At 41.2% G+C, this 26,208-nt stretch overlaps 4 pseudogenes across 4 annotated transcripts; 3 read left to right on the plus strand and 1 right to left on the minus strand.

The window, feature by feature from the left end:
- Positions 1-1,370: 1,370 nt before the first annotated feature.
- AT1G38330 lies at positions 1,371-5,406 on the minus strand (annotated as a pseudogene; the record flags this gene model as incomplete). The annotated part of the gene is made up of 1 exon: positions 1,371-5,406.
- A 5,352-nt stretch (positions 5,407-10,758) lies between these two features.
- On the plus strand, positions 10,759-12,237 carry AT1G38340 (annotated as a pseudogene; the record flags this gene model as incomplete). The annotated part of the gene is made up of 1 exon: positions 10,759-12,237.
- A 1,947-nt stretch (positions 12,238-14,184) lies between these two features.
- On the plus strand, positions 14,185-16,852 carry AT1G38350 (annotated as a pseudogene; the record flags this gene model as incomplete). The annotated part of the gene is made up of 1 exon: positions 14,185-16,852.
- Positions 16,853-17,614: 762 nt separating this feature from the next.
- Positions 17,615-26,011, plus strand: AT1G38360 (annotated as a pseudogene; the record flags this gene model as incomplete). Its single annotated transcript has 1 exon — positions 17,615-26,011.
- Between the last annotated feature and the right edge of the window lie 197 nt (positions 26,012-26,208).

Below are 26,208 nucleotides of genomic sequence, written 5' to 3' on the forward strand. Positions count from 1 at the left end.
GCATAGACACAAAGGCGAAGATTTTGCAGCACCCTCTTCACTCGATCTCCAAGACCGAGCACTCGCCCAAACCGCCTCAAGTCTCTTCTCTTCTAGTGAATCTAGGGTTTTCAACATTTTACTATAAATAAATCACTTTGGGATTTGTCCAAAGGATCTAGCTTTTATCCTTTAGTTTTTCTTTGTGTTCTTGAATCTTCAAAACTTAATTACTCTTAATCTATTTTGTTTTTGCACTTAGTTCTTTTAGTAAAGTTGTTTAGCTTGTTTAGATCTATATTTTGGTATGATTTCAGTAATTTCTGGGTTTGTGTTCTTAGTTATGTTGCTTGAGTAGTGATTAGGGCTCTTGAGGATGAATTAAATTAGGGTAATCTCTTGGTTAGTCAGGTGGTTAAGATTAGGTTAGATCCCTTCTCGATTCGCTTCGCCCCTATCCTGGTTTTCGCTGGCTAATGTGTAGATTCGATCATAGACGTCCATCGTCCAAAAGACGTTCAAATGGATGTCTCATCTACGAATTCCAGAGATTTGTAGACTTGACCAAGACATTGGCTTGTCTGCTTATTGGCTTTGGTAGATTGTTGCTTAAACCCTGCTCTGTTATGTTTCATCAACGAGAGTTGAGATTAGGAAGTGGTAGAGTTATGGGGGTCTCTGTCACGATAGTGGATTGACCCGGTTTTTGAATCTATCGTCTAGGGTATCTACCTTTCACCTGTTAGCCACCTGATGAACCCTAGAGACGCCCTTATCAATGAATCCATCCTTAAGACTTATATTTGTGAGAGTCGAAACTCGCACAATCGAAATTGTGTTTAGGGTTTCTTCAAAGAACGGATCTCTATGAGATTGTCAAAGAACAACAGAATTGTTGATTACCGCGGACGGTGTTCTTGATTTTGTCCGAGGCGCTTCAAGACCCGCTTCAGGCTGGTTTTTTTAGATGGCATCCGAGGCGTTTCAAGGCCGGGTCATGTTAGCCCTTTGCCGTGATGCCCGAGATGTTTTGAGGCCAGCTCGGAATGGTTCTTTGAAGTGATGCCCAAGCCAACGATCATGTTAGCCCTTCTTAGATTTATATGTATTCATCCCTGATTGCAGTTTTATTTACCTGTTATTTGTATCCCCTGCTGATTGCATTTTAGTTCTTAATATTATCACATGTTGGTTCTACTCGACCCAATGATCGAGTAGGGCTCTTAAATTCTCGTTTTTACCTGTTTGAATCCTGACCTAGGATTGTTACTAGAAACCCACCATCATTATAATTTGGCTTGACTTAGTTGTTTCTGTACACATCTTGATTACTAGCAGTAACAGTGGTTTGGATTGACACGCCCTATAGCTGCATCGACATGTTAGTGTTTAAGGGGAATTGAACTGAACCTCACATTCAGCAAATAAGTTGGCCTAAAAATCTACTTATCACCTAATATCAAGGGATCTTTCGGTTCTTCATCCATGTTTAGCACTACGTAGTTTGTAGGCACCTCCACATTTCCAATCTTGATAGGCAAATCTTCTAATAACCTTTGAGGTAGTCTAACAGACCTATCAGCCAAGATCAAGGAGATATTGTAGTATTTATACTTGTTGAAACCCAACCTCTTAGCTACTGAGAGTGGTATGAGATTTACTGATGCTCCTAGATCACAAAGACATTTATTGAAAGTCAATGAACCTAGGGAGCATGGTAGAGTGAATGAACCAGGGTCTCCTATCTTTTCTGAGACATCGTTCTCCTGTATGTTGGCACTGCACTCATGGCTCAGAACTGTTTTTTTCTGAACCTCTTGAATTCTCTCCATGATCAAGTCGTTGAGGAACTTTTGGGAATCCGGGATACGCGTGAGAGCATCAGCAAGAGGTATCCTCAATTCGACTTCCTTGATGTTCTTGGCAAACATAGCTCTGTACTTATCTTCTAACTCTTTCTTGTGTCGATAAGGAAATGGAAGTGGGGGCTTGTAAGGAGGAGGAATGAATGCTGTCTCATTGTTTTTAGCAGCAACTAGTTTTAGAGCATCGGATAACGTTAATGGATTTGTTGGTCGAGTATCACGGTCGAGTATGGGCTCGAGTACCTCAGTTGGTTTGTCAACTTGATCTTCATTGAGACTGAAATCCTCCCCATCTTGGTATGCACTGTCCTTAGTGACTAACTTGGGTCTCTCTCTAGTGGATAACTCTCTTCCACTCCTTATGGTGATAGCATGAACATTAGCATACTCCTTGGGATTCTGAATTGACTTCCCAGGAAGTCCCGTAACTTTGGGAGCAGAGGTAGATGCGGATTGTCCTTCCAAGTATCTGACTTTGGAATTCAACGCATCCACTTTTGCAGTGAGGTCACTGTAGCTGCAGTCTAGCTTATGACGCAATTCAGATATCTTTTTAGCAATCTCAATGGAGCTAGATGCTTGTCCTTGTAGCAGCTGTTGTAGCATTTGTTTCATGTCATCGTCAGGAGCAGCAGGACCTTGGTGTTGCTGAGGTGCAAACACAGGTGGTGGTTGCTGCTGGTAGTTTCCCTGAACTTACTGCTTGGGAACAAAACCTTGGTTATAAGGAACAAAAAGTTTGTTCTGACCCTACTGTTGTTCTGGAAGATACACTTGACCCTGAGGATTAGCAACGTTGGTGCTGCAGTAGGAGAGGTTGGGGTTGTTGGTCTTGAAGTTGTTGTATCCTTTGTAGTCTCCTTGATTGTTGATGTAGCTAACTTCTTCTAACTGGTTTTCCTCCCCATCTTGGATTTGATACTGCTCGTCATTAACAAGGAAGTGCACATGCTTCTACTGGCTAAGAAGAATCATGTCCAACTTGTCATTCAGCGCTTTGATCTCTTTTTTGTGTTTGTCATCCGAATCAGCTGTAACTAAGGAAAATTTTTGATAAGAAAATTTAGACGAAGTTGTGGGTAAATCAAACATTACCCTAATGATCATTGATCAAAAAAGGTTACATAAGGAATTCAAGATCAGTTTAGAAGTGAGTAGAGATTTTATCGGCTAATGCGACATATCAAGAAGACTAGGATATGCTATTATCAGCAAAGGCAGTTAAGGCTATCGAGGAATTATTAGGACTATCAAGATTCTTGACAAAGGATTTCTTATGGGCAATTTGGTTGATGGAAAGATCAATTTTGCCGAGGAAAAATAAAGGAAGTGCGGAATACTAGTTTTTATTGGAGAAAACTAGTAAATTCAGGCATAACAAGGTTTAGTGGAGTAGTTAAATTACTTAGTCATTTATTTTTAGGAATAGGTAATGATCATTGTCCGCGTACGATGGTCAGAGAGTTTTCGGTACGGGCGTGTACCGTGACCGAGCGAAACAAGTGGTCATGGATGGGCCATGTCGTGAGCTGCTTGTGCAGCTACTTGTGTGTAGATAAGCTTATGTTTGGATAAGGATGGGCGTTTCGATAAGGATAAGAACAAGTTTGGATAGAGATAAGGATGAGAATGGATGTGGATAATGTTATGGATAAACCCTATCCATTACTTTGCTTGCACTCCAAGTTACCGTAACTTGGGCACCAAGTTTCCCTAGCCTATATAAAGCCACGAAATCCCATTCATTTGTTCTCCACACCAAAACCTTTAGCTTAAACCGTTAGATAGCTAGTTAGTTCGTCAAAGTCCAAGTCGGGTAGAAGTTGGTCGAGTCGAGAGCCGTAGTCGGGTAATAAGGTAAGTAGTTCCGCCCTTAGTCTTTTATTCTTTTTAGAATATTTTTCTAAGTTTTGTTTTCGGTTAGACGCTTAGATCCATCGTTAGTACGCATTGGAGATAGGTTGGTTCAGATCAAAATTATTAGGCGGTCAAGGGTAGAATTTTATTTTCTCGACAATAAGGACAAGGTGAGTACCGTAGCGTGTGTAGTAGCACACGACTAGGTTTTATTTTTGGGATTATGATTCTTTCTTAGGCATGAGGTTACATTTTTATACTTAGTATAATGTTGCATTTGTTGTTATAGTCGGATCTACGTTTTTACGTAAGATCGGTTTGGTTGTTTGATTAGATCTTGCATTCATGCTTGATTTAGTTTAGGATGAAGTAATTGTGTGCTTAGGCTAGACATTAGTGCTACGATTTAGTATCGTATTTATTTGCGATAATTGTTGATTGTTTGATTTCTGTACTATATTCCTTAGTACCTTGAATATTGTTTGTTTGTTCGTAAATTTTATTACGAATTAAAATGTTGGCAAGCATATTAGGTTGTTTGATTATTGAGTGATTGATTGTTGTTGGTTAATCTTGCTTTGGCTTCATTATCCTTTGCGTGTTAGTTGCTTGCTAGTGGATTTTATTACGAGTAGTATTAGGTTACATTAGGCTTGTAATAAGTAATGTGGTAGGTCATTTTTATGACTAAGGTGTGACGATGTCGTGATTGTCCCAATAGCTTGGAATGGTTCGCTACCACCCGGGACTACCCGACAGGGTAGTAAAAGTTTTACCGTAAGAGAGTTGGTCCCTTGTAGACGGTTTGGATTGGGGAAGGGATGTGATCGTTTTAGACTTTGTGTCTAGCGGTCGGAGACATTGCGTTATGGGAAATTAGCATCGTATAGTATAGGGTCCGTAGGATGAAGAGTCGTTAGCATGCTAGTTTTAGATTAAGTAGTTTCCGCTACATATACTCTGTAAAAAGTATTCATTACTTGTTTGTTTGTGTTGTGTGATTTCTTGTCGAGTATACTCAATTGAGTATAATCGTATTGATTGTTTGATTGGGGATTGGGATTGAGATTTTTGTTATTTGGTAGAAACCCGGGCTCACTTAGTAATATTAGATTACTCAGGATTCTACTTTTTGTCTTACAGGTAACATTAGTTGGGGAGACCTAAAGGGGAGCACGGACGTTGGAGAACACGTGTAGAGTTTGTTGTCTTTGTAAAATTTAGATTTGTAACTTGACTCGATTTGAGCATTAGGCTAGGGATCCCAATCCATTGTAAGTGTTTTAATGTTTTATTGAATAAAGGAGAATTTCTTAAACATGGTATGGGTTGAAAAACCTTAGGCCGTGTTTGTGAGGAACGATGTTCGCGGATGGACTGACCTTGGTACCAGATGTGTTCTGGGAACTCGGTCGGATCGTCTACGAGCGTCACAAGTAACGCTTCCGGATTCGTTCTTAGTCCTAAAACGGTTCGGGGGTGTTACAGCAGGAGGTGCAATTCCTTTCATCTGGCAGTGATCCCTTGGTGCATCCCGAGCACCAATGTTTGCAGGGCCATTCTGTTGATTTTGTTCGTCAGCCATTTGGAGTGGTTGCTGGGGTACAAGGTTGACAGTGTTTCTCCTTTCTCTGAGTTCGCGAGCTATGCGGTCAATGTTATCGTTGAACAAGAGGTTCTGGTTGCCTGTTGATCGAGTTTGCATACAGCAGAGGTGTACTTGGATCAAGAAGACAACAAGAAAAACACACAGTTAGTAACATAAATGAAAATTGAAAAAGAACTTGATCTAAGCAAGTCTGAAATCTCAAATGTAATAAACAAACACCCAATTGGCAATGGTGCCAAATTGATAATAGGTTTTTAGTCAATTATCCTAAAACACCAATCATGTCGTTGTAGTATTTTAGGTTGTCAATCCAAATGGGTGTGATGCTAGCAATCAAGATGCAATCAGAGTTCACAGAGTCAAGCCAAGCAATAACAGGACTTGGAGTGTTCTAGTAGTCCTAAGTGAACATGCAGGAAACAGAAAAATCAAGCAGAAATAATAAAACACTCGACCAACACAACTCGTTGCATAGACCTGGGTGTGGTCGAGTGACTGGTCGAGTAACAGATAAAAAATATAACAGGGATACTCGATTGCACAGTCTGTTGCCAGACAACTGGGTGGTCGAGTATCAGGTCGAGTAGCAGGAGAAAAATACAAAAACTAAGCAACAACTAACAAGATGCAGCAAACAACAATAGAGTAAACAAAGAAATCAATTAGATAAAGAATTCACGAGGATGGGGTAATTGAGTAGTTTCGTTTCCTCAGTTTACAGGTGATTGACATGTTAAATAAATTATCCCTAGACAACAAGTTCGATAACCAAATCTAAGTGCCACCGCAACAGAGACCCTCAAGTTCAACCAGTCCAGACTCAATCACCATTGACGAGAGCTAACCTAACAGGCATTATGAATCAACAAGTTAAAGCCAAAACGCTCCCTGCAACCAATACCTTGGTACAGAGCCACAAATCTCTGGAATTAGTGGTTCAAACATTTCATCGAACACCTTTTGGGCGCGGAAATGTCTGGGCTCAAATTCCAGTTGATCAGAAAGCAATAGGCATTAAGAACAACTAATCCAGAAGGAATCTATAAATCAAACTCAACCACCTAGCATACTGAGAATTCTAAACTACTCTAACCCATCCTCAGTAACCTAATCACTACTCAGAAATCATAGCAGAAAGCATAAACAATGAATACAATGGAAACATGATAGCAATAGAGTAATAGCAAGATGAACAACATAGTAAACGAAATCGAAGCAAATACTCAATACTAAATAGATTAAGAGAAATCCGGATTACAAAAACGTCTAGAACACAATGTCTGCGGAATAAAACTTATCTAAACAAAAATGTAAAATACATGCTACTTATAGCAAAATATTCTGAAACCCTAATACTCAAAACGACGCAGTCTTGGGACGGATTATGAACGGTACTCAACCCAGGTGGTCGAGTGATTAGTCGAGTGGCGGATGATGGTGAGACTCGACTAGGTGGTAGAGTGATTGGTCGAGTGAATGATGATGGTGATACTCGGCCATGTTAGTAGAGTGATGGGTTGAGTGAATAATGATGGTGGGCTTCTTCTTGCTTCTCAAATCTTTGATGGTGTAGCTGTAGTCCGTATGAGTCTTTGGCTTTGTATCTTCTATGAAGGAAACACTACTTAGGTTTTTAGGATTCCGTTGCGGTTCTTTTTCTTATATTCAATCATACACATCATATCAAGTCATATTTAACACCGTTGCGGTTGATCCGGTTCCGGTATTTGTTATTTCCAGTAATTGGGGATAGAAACACAAATACGTATTTAACACCGATGAAAGAGGGTGTAGAGTTGTACAGATAGATGGGGAAACAATGCACGACAAACTTGTGAAGTTGGTGTTCGATGATAAAGTTAGAAGAAATGTTGCGTCTCTTATTGTTTAGCGGAAAATTTACATGTCACGGCTGAGTTATACTCTTAAGGGAAGACAAAAGGTTCGGTCAATTTACATGTCACGGCTAAGTTATATGTTCCAGGGAAGACGAAAGGTACGATAAAATTACATTACGGCTGAAATGTCCTGGTTTTTACTGATTTCTAACATAGTTTCAAAATGGTTTTTAGAGTCTTTCTAGTTTTTTTTGTATATTTTGAGTCATTTCAGGTACATTTACACATCTGGGAGCTATGGAGCACAATAAGGAATTTTGGAAACTTTTTAGCAATAAAGATTGTGAAGGACGTTTTTCAGAAGATGGTGTCGATCGACACCACACCTGTGTCGATCGACACTCTTATTGCTGCCAAGGGAATTCTCGTTTACTGCCAAGTCTTTGAGAAACCCTGAAGTCTTCCTTATTTGCAAAGTAGTCCCTGCACGTTTTTAGTCACGAATACACCTAATTGTTAGGTCAATGTTAGACCTAAGTTTTGTTTTTAGAGATTGTTACACATTTTGAGAGAAGAATCCAATCCTTTTAGAGAGGATTCTGTACTCCTTTACTTTTATTCTTAATTCATCAATCCAAACTATTCAGATTATGATTTGTGTTTCTGTTATCATGTATGAGTAATCACCTTGTTGGGTTTAAAGAGCCTCAATAGGGATTTAGATGCATTAGTAGATCGAAAACCCCTTAGGATTATTCTTAGAGTTCTTCATCTTGATTATTTTATTGCTAGTTTTAGATTGATCACCTAGAACTTGATATTAGATAATAGGTATGCCCGCCATAGGTACTATCATAGATGAACCTAGGCATTTAAGAAAGAACAGGTAGGCTCATAGAAGGGCTATGGTTTAGATACTAGGTGAACTAATCAAGCATAATAACAATGCATGCTTTAGCGTAAGATATCTCGGCTCCTCTGGTTGTCTTAGCTATAAGTATAGAGAGTTTCACGAAACGCCACCGGTTACTCTAGAATCATAGTTTGAGTTCGAGAACGGTGCGATAACAATTCTAATATTAGCTAGATCTACAATTTATCTATCTCCCAAGACAATTCCTTAGACCCGACGCTTTAATCACTTGAATCTACACCTCGTTTACTTGCTTATTTGTCGTTTACATTTAATTACTTCATCTAGCCTATTAAATAACATCATAAGTCTATTGTGTGAACATCGATAGCTCATTGGAATTTGACCCTTAAGTGCTAACGACGATCTCTTATTGGAGGGAGTAAGCTTAAGGCAATTTGAGCAATATCAAATTTGGCGCCGTTAGCGAAGTTCTCTTTTAGTTTACCATTAGACTAGGTGTCCTTTTAAGTCTAGATACTTCTTTTCTATCACCTACTCACGTGTTTCATGTACCTTCAGATTGATAATCACGTTTCCATGGCAGACTTTCACGGCTGTGTCGACCAACACCACTGCAGAACTAGACGGCTACAATAGGCGATTTTAACAGAACTGATCTCTTATACACCAACCGATCAGCATTTAAGCTACCTCCATTTGAAAGAGAAGACTTTGCTATACACCCTGCCTATTATGATCTTGTATCTAGAGGAAAGTTTAGAGGATCTCCTGATGAAACACCATTAGATCATTTGGAAGTCTTCGAAGACATAGTTTCCTCTATCAAAGTAGAAGCTGAAGAAAGTAGATGCATTCTTTGTACCAGCTGATTACCTTCTTTGCAAACTCTTCCCCCACTCCTTCGCGAGCAGAGGAACATCATGGTTGCGTCAACTGGAACCAGCTTTTAACCAATTGGACTGATACAAAGAATGCATCCATGAAACACTTGTTTGCAAATCTCTTCGTTCACTCAGGCTCTAGCCGAGTCCCTTAGTGCATCTTGGCTACTGATAGTATGTTTTTAGTCAATTATCCTAAAACACCAATCATGTCATTGTAGTATTTTAGGTTGTCAATCCAAATGGGTGTGATGCTAACAATCAAGATGTGATCAGAAGTCACTAAGTCAAGCCAAGCATAACAGGTTTTGGTGTGTTCTAGCAGTCCTAAGTGAACATGTAAAAAACAGAAAATCAAACAGAAACAGTAAAACGCTCGACCAACACAGCTCTTTGCAGAGCACTGGGTGAGGTCGAGTGACAGGTCGAGTAACAGACAGAAGATGAAACAGGGATACTCGACTGCACAGTCTGTTGCCAGACAACAGGGTGGTCGAGTATCAGGTCGAGTAACCGTAAAGAATTGTAGAAACTAAGCAACAGATGACAGGATGCAGTACACAGTAGTAGAGTAAACAATAAAATCAATCAGATAAAGAATTCCTAAGGATGGGATAATTGAGTAGTTTCGTTTCCTCAGTTTACAGGTGATTGACATGCTCAATAAATTAACCCTTGACAACAAGTTCATTAACCAAATCTAAGTGCCACCGCAACAGAGACTCTCAAGCTAACCTAGTCCCAGACTCAATCACCATTGACGAGAGCTAACCTAACAGGCATTACGAATCAACAAGTTAAAGCCAAAACGCTCCCTGCAACCAATACCTTGGTACAGGGTCACAAATCTCTGGAATTAGTGGTTCAGACATTTCATCGAACACCTTTTGGGCGCGGAAATGTCTGGGCTCAAATTCCAGTTGATCAGAAAGCAATAGGCATTAAGAACAACTAATCCAGAAGGGATCTATCAATCAATACTCAATCACCTAGCATACTGAGAATTCTACACTACTCTAACCATAACCATACTCAGAAACCTATTCACTACTCAGACATCATAACAGAAAGCATAAACGTTGAACAAATTGTAAACATGATAACAACAATGTAACAGCAGGATGATAACAGAATGAACAACAGTAAACGAAATCAAGTACAGAAACTGAATACTGAATACTGAATAGATAAAGAGAAATCCGGATTACAAAAAGTCTAGAACACAAGTTCTGCGGAAATAAAACTAGATAAAAAACTTCTTGTCTACGAAAATGAGAAGTACATGCTACTTATAGCCAAATATCCCGAAACCCTAATACTCAAAACGACGAAGTATTGGGACGGGTTAAGAACTGTACTCGACCCATGTGGTCGAGTGAGAGGTCGAGTGAATAGCTGGAGTCTTCTTTTCTTCCTTGTGCTCGAGTGTCTGGTTGAGTGCAGAATGAAGAAGGCTCTGAAGCTTGTCATTCGAGTATGCAGTCGAGTGTTGTGATGGCGATACTCGACCTCTAGGTGGAGTGATGAGGTCGAGTAGTGGTCTGGCAGTGAAGGTGAAGGCACTCGACCCCATGGTCGAGTGATGTGATCGAGTGATTGTTTGGTGATGGAGATGAGGGCACTCGACCTCGTGGTCGAGTGGTGAAGTGAAGTGGTGATGTCCTCTACTTGACCTGGTGGTCGAGTGGTTTGTCATGATCAGGTCCGCTTCTTCCAGATAGCTTGTCAACAGCTCCAAATCACCTGAAATCAACGCAAATATGCAACATGCATGCAAAACTATCCTAAACATGCAAAGTGATGACAAATGATGTGAAATGGTATAAAACAGTGATGATATGATGCTAAAGTGATGACAAATGATGACAAATGGATGCTCAAAACATGCAAAATACACACTTATCAGCTACGTTTCAGTTCTTATCAGCGTGAATGTCCCCAACATGGCTTCCAAGAGAGACAACTCATCTACCTATTCTACAAAGGATTAGACAAGCCATACCGGAGTCAACTCGATGCAGCAAGCTATTGTAACTTCATGACAAGAACCACTAGTGAAGCATTACTCCTCACCACCAATGCTTTAACTTGTCTTTCGACGCAGGAAGTTGACATAGAACAAAGAATTTCAACTGAGATAGCCACCGCGAGCAAAGAGACTCCTGTTTCAGCAATATCTGCTCCTATCCAAGCCCCCCCTCCACCCTCATCAGAGACAATAATGGAATTTATGCTTGCGCAGCTTCTTGCAGGCCTAACCAAGCTTGATAGCAAATATGATTCTCTCTCCACCGATCTCAATAGCAAGATTGACAATCTACGCTCTCATATCTCCAATCTCTCACCTACATCAGCTTCTATCAATGCAGTCGCACTACGCAGCGCAAAGCAGCTCAACCCAATACTTCAGCGCGAACGATCAGCTCAGCCTTCATCTTTTCTTATTGCAGAGAAAAACTCAGTGTCGATCGATACACCATGGTATCGATCGACACCAATTACTCTTGACGACTCTGTTTTTCCTTTGTCGAGTGGAATCGACAATTTCGCGGTGGAGGAGGAAACTATTCCCGATGGTGTCGATCGACACCCAGCTCCTGTCGATCGACACCGAGCTCGTTCAGACAGTGTGCAAATTCCAGCTGAAACCAAGTCAGCAAATCAACGAATTTCCTTCTCCAAGAGTCCTAAAAAGTCAAGACAAGCCTTAGATGATGTCAGATGCAAGGCTATGATTGATAATCTGATTATTGAGATGCCTCTAGTTGAAGCTATTCATCTATCTCCCACAATCAGAAGGTATGTTAAGACAATGGTCACTAAGAATTTGACGAAAGAATGCAGTGTTACGATGATTTCAGAGCAGGGCATCGACATCATTCAGGAACGAATCCCAAAAAAGCTGCCTGATCCTGGAACCTCTGTACTAAGTGTCACCATCAATCTTGATTTCCTCCCAAGAGCTTTATGTGATCTCGGTTCTAGTGTGAATCTGATGCATCGTTCAGTTGCTATGCGTCTTGGGTATTCCAATCTTGAGCATACCTTTATCACTCTTGTGTTGGCAGTTCGTTCTACCTTAATTAAAGATGGAATTCTTATTGATGCTCCTGTGATGATTAGAAAGAGCATGATTCCTACAGACTTTGTAGTCTTGCCTTATGAGAAGGAACCTAAGGATCCATTAATCCTTGGGAGATCCTTCTTGCACACAGCTGGAGCAATCATAGATGTTCGAGAAGGGAGGATAGGGCTGAATGTTGGCGATCTTAATATGCAGTTCAGAGATGAAATTAGAAGACCCACTAGAGCGAGTTTTGGTCTCTTCTGATAAGTGTGTATTTTGCATGTTTTGAGCATCCATTTGTCATCACTATAGCACCATATCATCATTGTTTTATACCATTTCTCATCATTTGTCATCACTTTATATATTTAGGATAGGTTTGCATGCATGTTGCACATTTGTGTTGATTTCAGGTGATTTGGAGTTGTTGACGAGCTAATTGAAAAAAGCGGACCTGATCATGTCAAACCACTCGACCCTGAGGTCGAGTAGAAGCTTCAAGACCTCAACAGACCATTCGACCACCAGGTCGAGTAGAAGACATCACCACTTCACCTCACCACTCGACCGCCTGGCCGAGTACCATCAGGAGAGACACTCGACCACATCACTCGACCCCGAGGTCGAGTGTCTTCACCTCCACCACCTGACAATCACTCGACCACATCACTCGACCCCGAGGCCGAGTGTCTTCACCTCCATTACCTGATCACCACTCGATCACACCACTCTACCTGGAAGTCGAGTATCACCATCACCACCACTCGACTACATACTCGATTGCGAACTTTAGAGTCTTTTTCATTCCTCACTCAACCAGACACTCGAGCACAAGGAAGAAAAGAAGACTCCAGCTATTCGCTCGACCTCTAACTCGACCACCTGGGTCGAGTATAGTTCTTAATCCGTCCCAATACTGCGTTGTTTTGAGTATTAGGGTTTCAGAATATTTTGTTATCAGTAGCATGTACTTTACATTTTCGAGAACAAGTTTTTATCTAGTTTTATTCTGCAGACAATGTGTTCTAGACCTTTTGTAATCCGGATTTCTCTTTATCTATTCAGTATTCAGTATTTGTTCTTAATTTCGTTTTACTGTTGTTCATCCTGTTACCATCTTGCTATTACTCTGTTGTTATCATGTCTTCATTCCATTCAACGTTTATGCTTTCTGCTATGATGTCTGAGTAGTGAATAGGTTTCTGAGGATGGGTTAGAGTAGTGTAGAATTCTCAGTATGCTAGGTGGTTGAGTTTGATTGATAGATCCCTTCTGGATTAGTTGTTCTTAATGCCTATTGCTTTCTGATCAACTGAAATTTGAGCCCAGACATTTCCGCGCCCAAAAGGTGTTCGATGAAATGTCTGAACCACTAATTCCAGAGACTCGTGGTCCTGTACCAAGGTATTGGTTGCAGGGAGCTTATTGGCTTTAACTTGTTGATTCGTAATGCCTGTTAGGTTAGCTCTTGTCAATGGTGATTGACTCTGGGACTAGGTTAACTTGAGGGTCTTTGTTGCAGTGACACTTAGATTTGGTTAATGAACTTGTTGTCTAGGGATAATTTATTGAGCATGTCAATCACTTGTAAACTGAGGAAACGAAACTACTCAATGACCCCATCCTCGGGAATTCTTTATCTAATTGAATTCTTTGTTTACTCTACTGTTGTTTACTGCATCTAGTCATCTGCTGCTTAATTTCTGCAATTCTTTCTTGTTACTCGACCTCATACTCGACCACCCAGTTGTCTGGCAACAAACTGTGCAGTCGAGTATCTATGTTATACTTTCTGTTTGTTACTTGACTTGTCACTCGACCTCACCCAGTGCTCTGCAAAGAGCTGTGTTGGTCGAGTGTTTTATTGTTTCTGCTTGAATTTCTGTTTTCTGCATGTTCACTTAGAACTGCTAGAACACACCAAAACCTGTTATTGCTTGGCTTGACTTAGTGACTTCTGATCACATCTTGATTGTTAGCATCACACCCATTTGGATTGACAACCTAAAATACTACAACGACATGATTGGTGTTTTAGGATAATTGATCTTAAAAACCTATTATCAATTTGGCGCCTTTACCAATTGGGTGTTTGTTTGTTACATTTGAGATTTCAGACTTGCTTAGATCAAGTTGTTTTTCAATTTTTTTTTCAGTTACTAACTTTGTGTTTTTCTTGCTGTCTTCTTGATCCAGGTACACCTCTGCTGTATGCGAACTCGATCACCAGGCAATCAGAACCTCCTTTTCAACGACAACATCGACTGAATAGCTCGCAAACTCAGAGAAAGGAGAAACACAGTCAACCTTGTACCTCAACAACCACTCGAAATGGGTGACGAACAGAATTAAAAAAATGGCCCTGCCAACATTGGTTCTGGAGATGCACCACGTGATCACCGTCAGAGGAAAGGAATTGCACCTCCTGCTATCCAGAACAACAACTTTGAGATTAAGAGTGGTCTCATCTCGATGATTCAGGGGAACAAATTCCATGGTCTACCAATGGAGGATCCACTCGACCACCTTGATGAATTCGATAGGCTCTGCAACCTAACAAAGATCAATGGTATCAATGAAGACGGATTCAAGCTCTGTTTGTTCCCATTCTCCTTGGGCGACAAAGCACACATCTGGGAGAAGAATCTGCCCGATGACTCAATCACCACCTGGGATGATTGCAAGAAGGCTTTTCTATCAAATTTGTTCTCCAACGCCAGAACTGCAAGACTCAGAAATGAGATCTCTGACTTTTTACAGAAGGCTGGTGAAAGCTTCTGTGATGCATGGGAGCGTTTCAAGGGTTACACCAACCAATGCCCTCATCATGGCTTCACTAAAGCCTCTCTGCTCAGCACTCTTTATAGAGGCGTTTTACCACGCATCAGAATGCTTCTGGATACCGCCAGCAATGGGAATTTCCAGAACAATGATGTTGAAGAAGGCTGAGAATTGGTTGAGAACCTAGCTCAATCAGATGGTAATTACAACGAAGACTGCGATAGGACCGTCAGAGGCACAGCTGACTTTGATGACAAACACAGGAAGGAGATCAAAGCGCTGAATGACAAGCTGGATAGGATTCTTCTTAGCCAACAGAAGCATGTGCACGATGGGGAGGGTAACCAGTTGGAAGAAGTCTGCTACAACAACAACAACCAGGGTGGCTACAAAGGATACAACAACTTCAAAACCAAAAATCCTAACCTCTCCTACCGCAGCACCAACGTTGCTAATCCTCAGGATCATGTGTATCCTCTACAGCAACAACAAGGTCAGAACAAACCTTTTGTTCCTTACAACCATGGTTTCGTTCCCAAACAGCAATTTTTGGGGAACTACCAGCAACAACCACCACCTGGGTTTGCACCTCCACAAAACAAAGGTCCTGCTGCTCCTGATGCTGAAATGAAACAAATGGTACAACAGCTGCTACAGGGAGACGCATCTAGCTCCATGGAAATTGCTAAGAAATTATCTGAATTGCACCATAAGCTGTACTGCAGCTACAATGACCTGAATGCCAAAGTGGAGGCATTGAATACCAAAGTCAATACTTAGAAGGCCAATCAGCATCTACCTCTATACCTAAAGTTACAGGACTTCCTGGGAAGTCAATACAGAATCCGAAGGAGTATGCAACTGCTCACGCCATCACCATTTGCCATGATCGAGAGCTGCCAACTCGACCTGTCCCTTATTTAATCACTAGGGACAGTGATGTTCAAGAAGGGGAGGCTTCTACTCAGATTGAAGTCTCCGTTGTTGAACTCAACCATTTTGCCGGTTCTCGCCATCTCATTCAATCCACCTCGGAAGAGAAGGCCGCCATAATCGAGAAAATGGTGAAACGATTCAAACCTACTCCACTACCCTCACGTGCTCTTCCGTGGACATTCAGGAAAGCATGGATGGAGAGATACAAGTCTGTTGCATTGAAGCAGCTGAACGAGATTAAAGCAGTGATGCCACTGATGGAAGTTCTCAACCTAATTCCTGATCCTCACAAAGATGTGAGAAATTTGATACTGGAAAGGATCAAGATGTATCACGATTCAGATGATGAAAGTGATGCCACTCCATCTCGAGCTGCTGATAAGAGGATTGTTCAAGAGAAGTTAGAAGATCCTGGATCTTTCACTCTACCATGTTCCATTGGGGAATTAGCTTTCAGCGATTGTCTGTGCGATCTCGGAGCCTCTGTAAGCTTAATGCCACTCTCTGTGGCAAGAAGGTTAGAGTTTATTTAGTATAAACCTTGCGACCTGACTTTGATCCTTGCGGATAGGTCTTCCAGAAAAACCTTTGGCATGCTGAAAGATCTACCAGTCATGATTAATGGAGTAGAAGGGTCTACAAACTTCGTGGTACTGGATATGGAAGTAGAGCATAAGGATCCCTAATACTGGGAAGACCCTTCTTAGCTTCAGTGGGAGCAGTGATAGATGTTAGCGAAGGGAAAATAAGTCTCAACCTTGGAAAGCACATCAAGTTGCAGTTTGGCATCAACAAAACTCCACAAGGGTCAACAGAAGATGGAAGAACCTCTGGAAATGATAGAGCGATCTCAGGAGAAGGATATGAGACTAAAAGAGTGAAAGAACTTAAAAAGAGGTCTGATAAGCAAGATGAAACTATAGAGAAGCTAGCCCACACTGTTGAGGAACTTAGAAGTAAGCTGAATCAGTTGCAGAAGGAAGCTCAACCTAAAGGCAGGACTGACACTATCCCGAGAAAGAAGTTCACTTCAAGATGGTCTGAAGAGATAGATTACCCTCCAGAAGAGAAAGAAGCATATTTTGAAGAGAGGGGAATTGAGTATTCTGCTGTAGACCTCTCCAGGGAGAAAGCTGAGTATGATGATGATACTAGAGAGGACTATGCAGACCCTCTCTATCATTCATTTTCTTCTTGATAAGTGTGAGGAGTCAAGCTAGAGACTTTAAACAAGCTCACTTGGGAGGAAGTCCCATGATTATCCTTGTAAATAATTTTTACTTTCTTGTTATTTTTGATATGTTTTAGTTGTGTTTGTGGTTCTCAGGAATAGAGGAATAACGTGAAGCTAGAGTAAAAAAGCAAAACTTTTACTCTACAGATGGCCTAGAGATCGAGTACATTCGTCGAGTATGAGTGATGTTTAAAACCTAAAAAAATTTTAAATCATCATTTAACTCGACCAACAAAAGCTACATAGTCTTCCAGGGAGTTTATCAAGTTTACAGAAGATTGCGTGATTTCCTGGAGTTTTTCTAGTGAACAAAGAATGAATACAGAGAAGAGACAAGAAGACATTGTGGGACCCGTCGCTGAAGCCCATGTCCTCCATGCAACAGACCAAAGGACAAGAAATCTCTCCTCATCTCTTCTCCTCCACTCGACGTCAACCCCATCACTCGACCCCCATCCCTCTTCACTCGACCTCTTTCAAACCGCTTCACCATCTCTCTCCTCTCAAGGTCACTCGATCGCCAAGCACAACCAAGGAATCACTCGACCGCGAGTTCACCAAACCAAAAAAAAAACAAAAAAAACTTTGGTACACTCGACCGGTTTACTCTGTTGGTTTGTGTTTTTGGTTTTGTTGGGACTAACGTATTAACGTTTATCTTTGAGTTAAATTTTGTTTTCAGGTTTCATCATGAGTAACTACAGTGGAGAATCTTCAATGGATCCTGACTATAATGTAGAAGAAGCTGAGTCCTGGTCCACTAGACAGGAGAGAGAGCAACATGTTTACGAGAGCTTCAGGGATGAATTTGAACGCTCTGCAGCTCGACGTAATCAGAGAAGAGCTGAAATCGCCAGAGGAAAGAGGGCGATGTCGAGTAGATATGCGCTGAATGATTAGGACATTGAAACTGAGTATGAGCCAGAGTCATGGCGTAAGGAGACGATTTGCTGAACAAACCCGACGAGGTTACAGTGGAGGAGTATATAAGATTCTTTGAGATGAATGACTTCTGGGGAACGAGGTATCCGTGCTATGAGACTTTAGCCCAGCTGGGGTTACTGGAGGACGTGCAGCATCTGTTCGAGAAGTGTCATCTGGATACACTCATGTCTTACCCTTACGCTGCTTATAAGGAGGAGACAATCGAGTTTCTTTCCACGCTGCAAGTGGAGATGTATGAGGGACTCACAGACTTTGAGCTGGATACCATGAGTTTAGGCTTCTTGACGTTCTCAATAGATGAACAACGGTATCAGCTTTCGATCAAGAACTTGGAAGAACTGTTTGGTTTCCCTAGTGGAAAGGGAACCAAACCCAGATTTGACAGAGAGGAGCTTAAGGATTTGTGGGCCACTATTGGGAACAATCTACCGCTAAACTCGGTGCGCTCGGTTGCCAACGTTTTTTACTCTAGGGAGTCTACAGGTACCGTGTCTAACACCGACATGGAAATGATAGATTCCGCGCTTACAGGGATTCTCCACCGTACAAAGGGAAAGAATGTCTTGAGAGGCGATCTCAACAACGCACCACCAGTAATGCCTCTGTTGATCCACCTGTGTGGATACAGGAAGTGGGCGTTGACGAACGGCAAGAGGAATGTGAGAGGAGCACTATGCGTGGGTGGCGTTGTGACGCCAATTCTGGAAGCTTGTGGAGTATCACTCAAGGAACCAGGGTTAGCACCGAGGATGATGGACTTGGATTATTTGCGCCGATGTGAATTCTTGGAGTTTGACATGGCTGGCGACTTTCACCGCTACAGGTTCAAGCATTCATCGATTAGAATCGCCAACATTCTTCTCCCATGCATTGACGCTACTAGGATTCTCGAGGGAAGGAACATTGACTTCAAGCCTGCGCTTGAAGATCTTTATTTCGAGGGCAGTCCTCCAACTGAGGAGGTTAGTCACACCGAAGAAGCTACAACAGAAGATGTTGATGAGACAGATGATATAGATGAGGCGGAGTTTGACACGAGCATGTATCATTTCAGCGAGCATATACCTCCATCCAGGGAAAGCAAGAGTTTGAGCTAAGCTCATAGGAACAACAACAAGCTGCAGAAGTGGTGCAAGAAACATGATAAGTTACTCTCCAAGTGCCTCAGGCTATCAAGTTTCCGAAGGACAAGATCAGCTGCTCCTCTTCCACTAAAACTATTCTGCAGGGACAACTCCCTCAAGACATGCCTTCAAGAAGATATGACGCGCCTTAGACAAGTCGGCGCAGGCTTGAGCCTAGAGAGCAGGAGATTCCGCATGTCCCTCCGAGGCATTCATCATTCGAGCCTCGTGAGTCTGGGAGGAAGAGAAGGACCACACTCACTCGATCTAGCAGCAGGAGCTGACGACTTCTACAGTCTCGTAGTTTATGCGACCGCGGTGCTGGCCGCAGCAGAAGAAGAGAGGTCGATTATCCTTAGAGCGGTGCTGGCCGCCACAAAGCTGATGAGGTCGAGTACCCACCTGTGGAGCTGATACGGAACAGGGCGGTTCGTCCATGGCCTGGGAGCAATCACAGGCAGCCATTGACGACCAACTTTGTTCATTGTTCGACTGAAGTAAGCGCCTCACTTCACCATTGTATTATATCATCTGTTGTGATTTGTTCTTCATTTTGTTTCTTTGATTGGATTTGTCCTGAGTACTCTCTTCCAAGTTTATTCACACAGTGGACTGTGTGATTTAAGTTTGGGGGAGGGCTCAGGAAGTGTGTGTTGCATTGTGAATATTTTTGAGTCTGCATTCATCTAAGGCATAGAAAAACCAAAAAAAATTGAAAAATTTCAGAAAATAATTTCACAAAAAAAAAGAGTGTTCATGTAGTTGCATTACATTTAGGATTGAGTCTAGAGTGTTTCATTTAGGATTGTTGCATGTGTATAGGGGATAATGATGAGATAGCCTTGTAAGCATTTTGGTTCACCGGATAAACTCAGTGCCCTCGTTGCTTGTTGTCTGTTGCATAGTCAATGAATTTGAAATAAAACTGAACCATGCCTAGATTTCTACTCGACCACACTATCATGATCTGATACCATTCCCTATCAATTTGAACCTGAATCTGATCTTTAATTATCATGTCTGCATCAAATTTGAACTCATGCATACCCTAAAATACTTGGATTTTCTTATTCATTTTGATCACTCTTGTTAATCCAAGTAGCTGACTCTCCATATTAGAGCAGTTAACCCAAACCCAAACCTAGACTTTCTTTCAAGCCCTATATCACTTGTGAGTGTTTGTGAGGTCTTATTCCGATTAAGCTTGGTAGAAAATGTTAGCTTCGTAACGACAGAGATAATGTCTCATGTAGTTCTACTTCGCATTTTTCGGACTAGATAGGACTAGGTGGGCGCTTATACTTTGGGTTGGGATGTGTTTAAAAAAAAAAAAAAGGGTTGATTCATTGATGAGAAAAGGTAAAAGACTCTAGGTGAAGTAAGCTAAAGAAGCAGAAAAAGTCTAGTAAAGGTTTTTGGATTTGTAAAGAAAAGAAGGAGTTCTTGTTAACTATTGAAGATGGGCAAAAGCCCTCGGTTTTAAAATGTTAAAAACAGGAACCTTAGTTGTTAAAGAAATCCAAATCCGCTAGATGTATCACAGTGTTGAGAAAGCTTCTCCTAGAGTTAAGAGAAAAGAAAAGAATGATTAGAAAAAAAAGGCTTAAAAGATTCATGAATGCAAAGGGTAGAGTTAAGTTCTTATATTGGGATTGGAGATGGGATTACCATTAGACCTTCATTTGATATACTCTGGGTAGATGAGATCTTATCTCTGTATGCATAGCATGGGACTTACCTTTAGCATTCTACTAAAGCTTAATCATTTTTTGAGAGATCCCCTGTTACTGAAGCCTATTCTGTAAGGGACCATCTTTGTCTCTTGACCTTTTACCTTAGCCAAATGAGTTCATTGATGATGCATTGCTTGATTCACGTTCCAGAACTAATGAATGTTAAAGGGATTGATAGATTTGAAAACATGTGTAGGTCGAGCATATGAGTCGGATTGATTGATAATAAGGCATGGCTAAAGTTTTTGAGTAGAATTCGACCATATCGCAGCTTAGAACTATCAACTTGGACATTGATTTCATCAGGTTTAACAGGTTCTTTGGCTCTGAGTCCCCGCTTTCAAGCCTCACCTCCAGCTTGTTCTTGATTGTTTGCTTGAAGGCAAGCAAAGACTAAGTTTGGAGGAGTTGATAAGTGTGTATTTTGCATGTTTTAAGCATCCATTTGTCATTACTTTAAAACAAATCATCACTGTTTTATACCCTTTCTCATCATTCGTCATCACTTTGTATATTTAGGATAGGTTTGCATGCATGTTGCACATTTGTGTTGATTTCAGGTGATTTGGAGCTGTTGACGAGCTAATTGGAAGAAGCGGACCTGATCATGCCAAACCACTCGACCCTGAGGTCGAGTAGAAGCTTCAAGACCTCAACAGACCACTCGACCACCAAGTCGAGTAGAAGACATCACCACTTCACCTCACCACTCGACTGCCTAGCCGAGTACCATCAGGAGAGCCACTCGACCACATCACTCGACCCCGAGGTCGAGTGTCTTCACCTCCACCACCTGATAATCACTCGACCACATCACTCGACCACATCACTCGACCCCGAGGCCGAGTATCTTCACCTCCATTACCAGATCACCACTCGATCACACCACTCTACCTGGAAGTCGAGTATCACCATCACCACCACTCGACTACATACTCGATTGCGAGCTTCAGAGTCTTCTTCATTCCGCACTTAACTAGACACTCGAGCACAAGAAAGAAAAAAAGACTCCAGCTATTCACTCGACCTCTCACTCGACCACCTGGGTCGAGTACAGTTCTTAATCCGTCCCAATGCTGCGTCGTTTTAAGTATAGGGTTTCGGAATATTTTGCTATAAATAGCATGTACTTTACATTTTCGAGAACAAGTTTTTATCTAGTTTTATTCCGCAGACAATGTGTTCTAGACCTTTTGTAATCTGGATTTCTCTTTATCTATTCAGTATTCAGTATTCAGTATTCAGTATTTGTTCTTAATTTCGTTTTACTGTTGTTCATCCTGTTACCATCTTGCTATTACTCTGTTGTTATCATGTCTTCATTCCATTCAACGTTTATGCTATCTGCTATGATGTCTGAGTAGTGAATAGGTTTCTGAGGATAGGTTAGAGTAGTGTAGAATTCTCAGTATGCTAGGTGGTTGAGTTTAATTGATAGATCCCTTCTGGATTAGTTATTCTTAATGCCTATTGCTTTCTGATCAACTGGAATTTGAGCCCAGACATTTCTGCGCCCAAAAGGTGTTCGATAAAATATCTGAACCACTAATTCCAGAGATTCGTGGCCTTGTACCAAGGTATTGGTTGCAGGAAGCGTATTGGCTTTAACTTGTTGATTCGTAATGCCTATTAGGTTAGCTCTCGTCAATGGTGATTGAGTCTTGGACTAGGTTAATTTGAGGGTCTCTGTTGCGGTGGCACTTAGATTTGGTTAATGAACTTGTTGTCTACGGATAATTTATTGAGCATGTCAATCACTTGTAAACTGAGGAAACGAAACTACTCAATGACCCCATCCTCGGGAATTCTCTATCTAATTGAATTCTTTGTTTACTCTACTGTTGTTTACTGCATCTTGTCATCTGCTGCTTAATTTCTGCAATTCTTTCTTGTTACTCGACCTCATACTCGACCACCCAGTTGTCTGGCAACAAACTGTGCAGTCGAGTATCTATGTTATACTTTCTGTTTGTTACTTGACTTGTCACTCGACCTCACCCAGTGCTCTGCAAAGAGCTGTGTTGGTCGAGTGTTTTATTGTTTCTGCTTGAATTTCTGTTTTCTGCGTGTTCACTTAGAACTGCTAGAACACACCAAAATCTGTTATTGCTTGGCTTGACTTAGTGACTTCTGATCACATCTTGATTGTTAGCATCACACCCATTTGGATTGACAACCTAAAATACTACAACGACATGATTGGTGTTTAGAATAATTGATCTTAAAAACCTATTATCATCTTCCTATTATCATCTTCTATAGAAGATAGTGCAGATTTGGACAGTGAAACTTCTACATATACTAAGCTGCTAGATGAGACCGAACATGTGATGCAACTTACGGTTGAAGAAGCTCTTCCATCTGTGACTCCAACGCCGACTACTAATTCAGATTATGATCCAGCAAAGGCTCCTAAAATCGACTTGAAACCACTTCCAGTAGGGTTAAGGTACACTTTTCTTGGTGAAAATTCTACTTATCCTGTTATTGTGAATGCTTCTCTTAATCCCGCAGAGCTCACCTTATTGCTAAGCAAGCTGCGCAATCATCGCAAAGCTCTTGGCTCTTCTCTTGATGACATTGCATTTATATCTCCGGATGTATGCATGCATAGGATCCACCTTGAGGATGAATCTAAGTCTTCAGTTGAACATCAGAGAAGGCTGAATCCAAATCTGAAAGAAGTGGTTAAGAAAGAGATTATGAAACTGTTGGAAGCAGGGATTATCTATCGGATTTCACATAGCAGTTTGGTTAGTCCAAATCATGTAGTTCCTAAGAAGGGAGGTGTTACAGTAGTCAAGAATGAGAAAGATGAGCTGATTCCAACTCGAACAATCACAGGCCATCGGATGTGCATCGATTACAGAAAGCTGAATGCTGCTACTAGGAAAAACCATTTTCCCTTACCATTTATCGATCAGATGTTGGAGAGGTTAGCAAATCATTAGTACTATTGCTTTTTTGATGGATACTTAGGATTCTTTCAGATCCCGATTCATCCAAACGACCAGGAGAAAACGACTTTCACTTGCCCCTATGGTACATTTGCTTATCGGAGAATGCCCTTTAGTCTTTGTAATGCTCCTGCAACATTTTATAGAGGTATGATGTCTATCTTCACAAACATGATTGAGGATATCATGGAGGTTTCCATGGATGATTTTTCAGTTTATGAATCATCGTTTGATGATTGTTTAGAGAATCTCTGCAAAGTGTTGGCAAGATGTGAGGAGAAACTTCTAGTTTTGAATTGGGAGAAATGCCACTTTATGGTGCAGGATGGGATAGTTCTCGGACACAGGATTTCTAAGCATGGTATAGAAGTTGATAGAGCTAATATCAAAGTTATGACAAGTCTTCAAGCGCCTGATAATGTTAAAGCAGTGAGGATTTCCTTGGACATGCTGGTTTGTATAGGAGATTCATCAAAGACTTCAGCAAAATCGCAAGACCACTAACTGCTTTACTCTGTAAAGAAGTCAAATTCGAGTTTACAAAAGAGTTTCATGATGCCTTTCAGTATATAAAACAAGTCTTGATCAGCGCACCAATTGTTCAGCCACTAGATTGGGATCTACCTTTTGAGGTAATGTCTGATGCGAGTGATTTTGCAGTTAGAGTTGTTCTAGGACAAAGGAAGGATAAGAAACTTCATGCCATCTACTATGCAAGTAGAACTCTTGATGATGCTCAAAGGAATTATGAAACTACAGAGAAGGAGTTGTTAGCTGTGGTATTTACTTTCGAGAAATTCAGATCTTATCTCGTTGGATCCAAGGGTATTGTACACAGATCATGCTTCCGTGAAGTATTTGATGTAAAAGAAGGATGCTAAGCCAAGACTTTTCAGATGGATTTTGCTACTTCAGGAATTTGACATCGAGGTTAGAGAAAAGAAAGGAGTTGAGAATGGTGTAGCACATCATTTGTCACACATTAGGATCGATGATGATGTCCCTATTAACGATTTCTTACCTGAAGAGAACATATACATGATAGATACATTTGAAGAAGATGACTGCAAATGTGATGAGTTGCAGAATCGAGTTTCAGTGTCGATCGACACCCCTTCTATGTCGATCGACACTCACATTTCAGAGGAAGTTGACATTCGTAGTTGCGCGATGGTGTTGATCGACACTGGAACTGTCGATCGACACCCTTCTGAATCAACAAAAAATTGGTCACCAACTGAGAATTGCGCCGTCACAGCGGTCGAGAAGGATTACCCATGGTATGCTGATGTTGTTAATTACCCTTGCATATGTGGAACCTATAATTTCACAGATTACTACAAGAAGAGATTCCTAAGAGAGATTAGGCGATATTATTGGGATAAACCTTATCTTTATAAGCATTGTTCTAATGGAGTTTATAGGAGATGCATTGTTGCAACAGAGGTTCCTCATATACTATCGCATTGTCACAGCTCTAGCTATGATGGTCATTTTGCAACCTTCAAGACAGTATCCAAAGTTCTTCAAGCAGGCTTTTGGTGGCTTACAATGTTTCGGGATGCTCAGAAGTTCATATCGCAATGTGACCCTTGTCAGAGAAGGGGAAAGATCAGCAAGCGTAATGAGATGCCTCAGAAATTTATCCTCGAAGTCGAAGTCTTCGATTGTTGGGGTATAGATTTCATGGGACCCTTCCCACCTTCCAACAAGAATCTCTACATCCTAGTAGCTGTGGATTATGTCCCCAAATGGGTAGAAGTTATAGCTAGTCTGAAGAACAATTCAACGGTTGTCATGAAACTCTTCAACTCTATCATTTTCGAGTGCCATGCATAGTCATTAGTGATGGAGGTAAGCATTTCATTAACAAGATTCTTGCAAAATTGGTTTTACAGTATGGAGTTCAACATCGAGTTGCTACTCCTTTCCATCCACAAACGAGCGGTCAAGTTGAAGTTTCCAACAGACAAATCAAAGAGATTCTTGAGAAAACAGTGGGTAAAGCGAAAAAGGAGTGGTCTTACAAGTTAGATGATGCATTGTGGGTTTACAGGACAGCTTTCAAAACTCCGCTTGGGACCACACCTTTTAATCTTCTATATGGTAAAGCTTGTCATCTTCTAGTGGAATTAGAGCACAAAGCAGCTTGGACAGTCAAGATGATGAATTTCGACATCAAATAAGCTGGAGAAAGGAGACTTATTCAGTTGAATGAGCTTGATGAGATACGAATTCATGCCTATGACAATTTGAAGCTCTACAAGGAACGCACAAAAGCTTACCACGACAAGAAAATCCTTACTCGGACCTTTGTGCCTAATCACCAGGTATTTCATTATGATTCTAGATTGACAATATTTCCTGGAAAATTGTCTTCTCGTTGGTCAGGTCCCTACACAGTCCACTCGGTTAGACCATATGGAACAGTCATTCTTAAAAACAACAATGGAAAACCATTTGCCGTGAATGGACAGAGAGTCAAACACTACCGGGCTGAAGCCGAGATTCCAGTAGAAAAGCCT

This window comes from Arabidopsis thaliana, assembly GCF_000001735.4.
Source record: "Arabidopsis thaliana chromosome 1 sequence".
Classification (NCBI taxonomy): Eukaryota; Viridiplantae; Streptophyta; class Magnoliopsida; order Brassicales; family Brassicaceae; genus Arabidopsis; species Arabidopsis thaliana.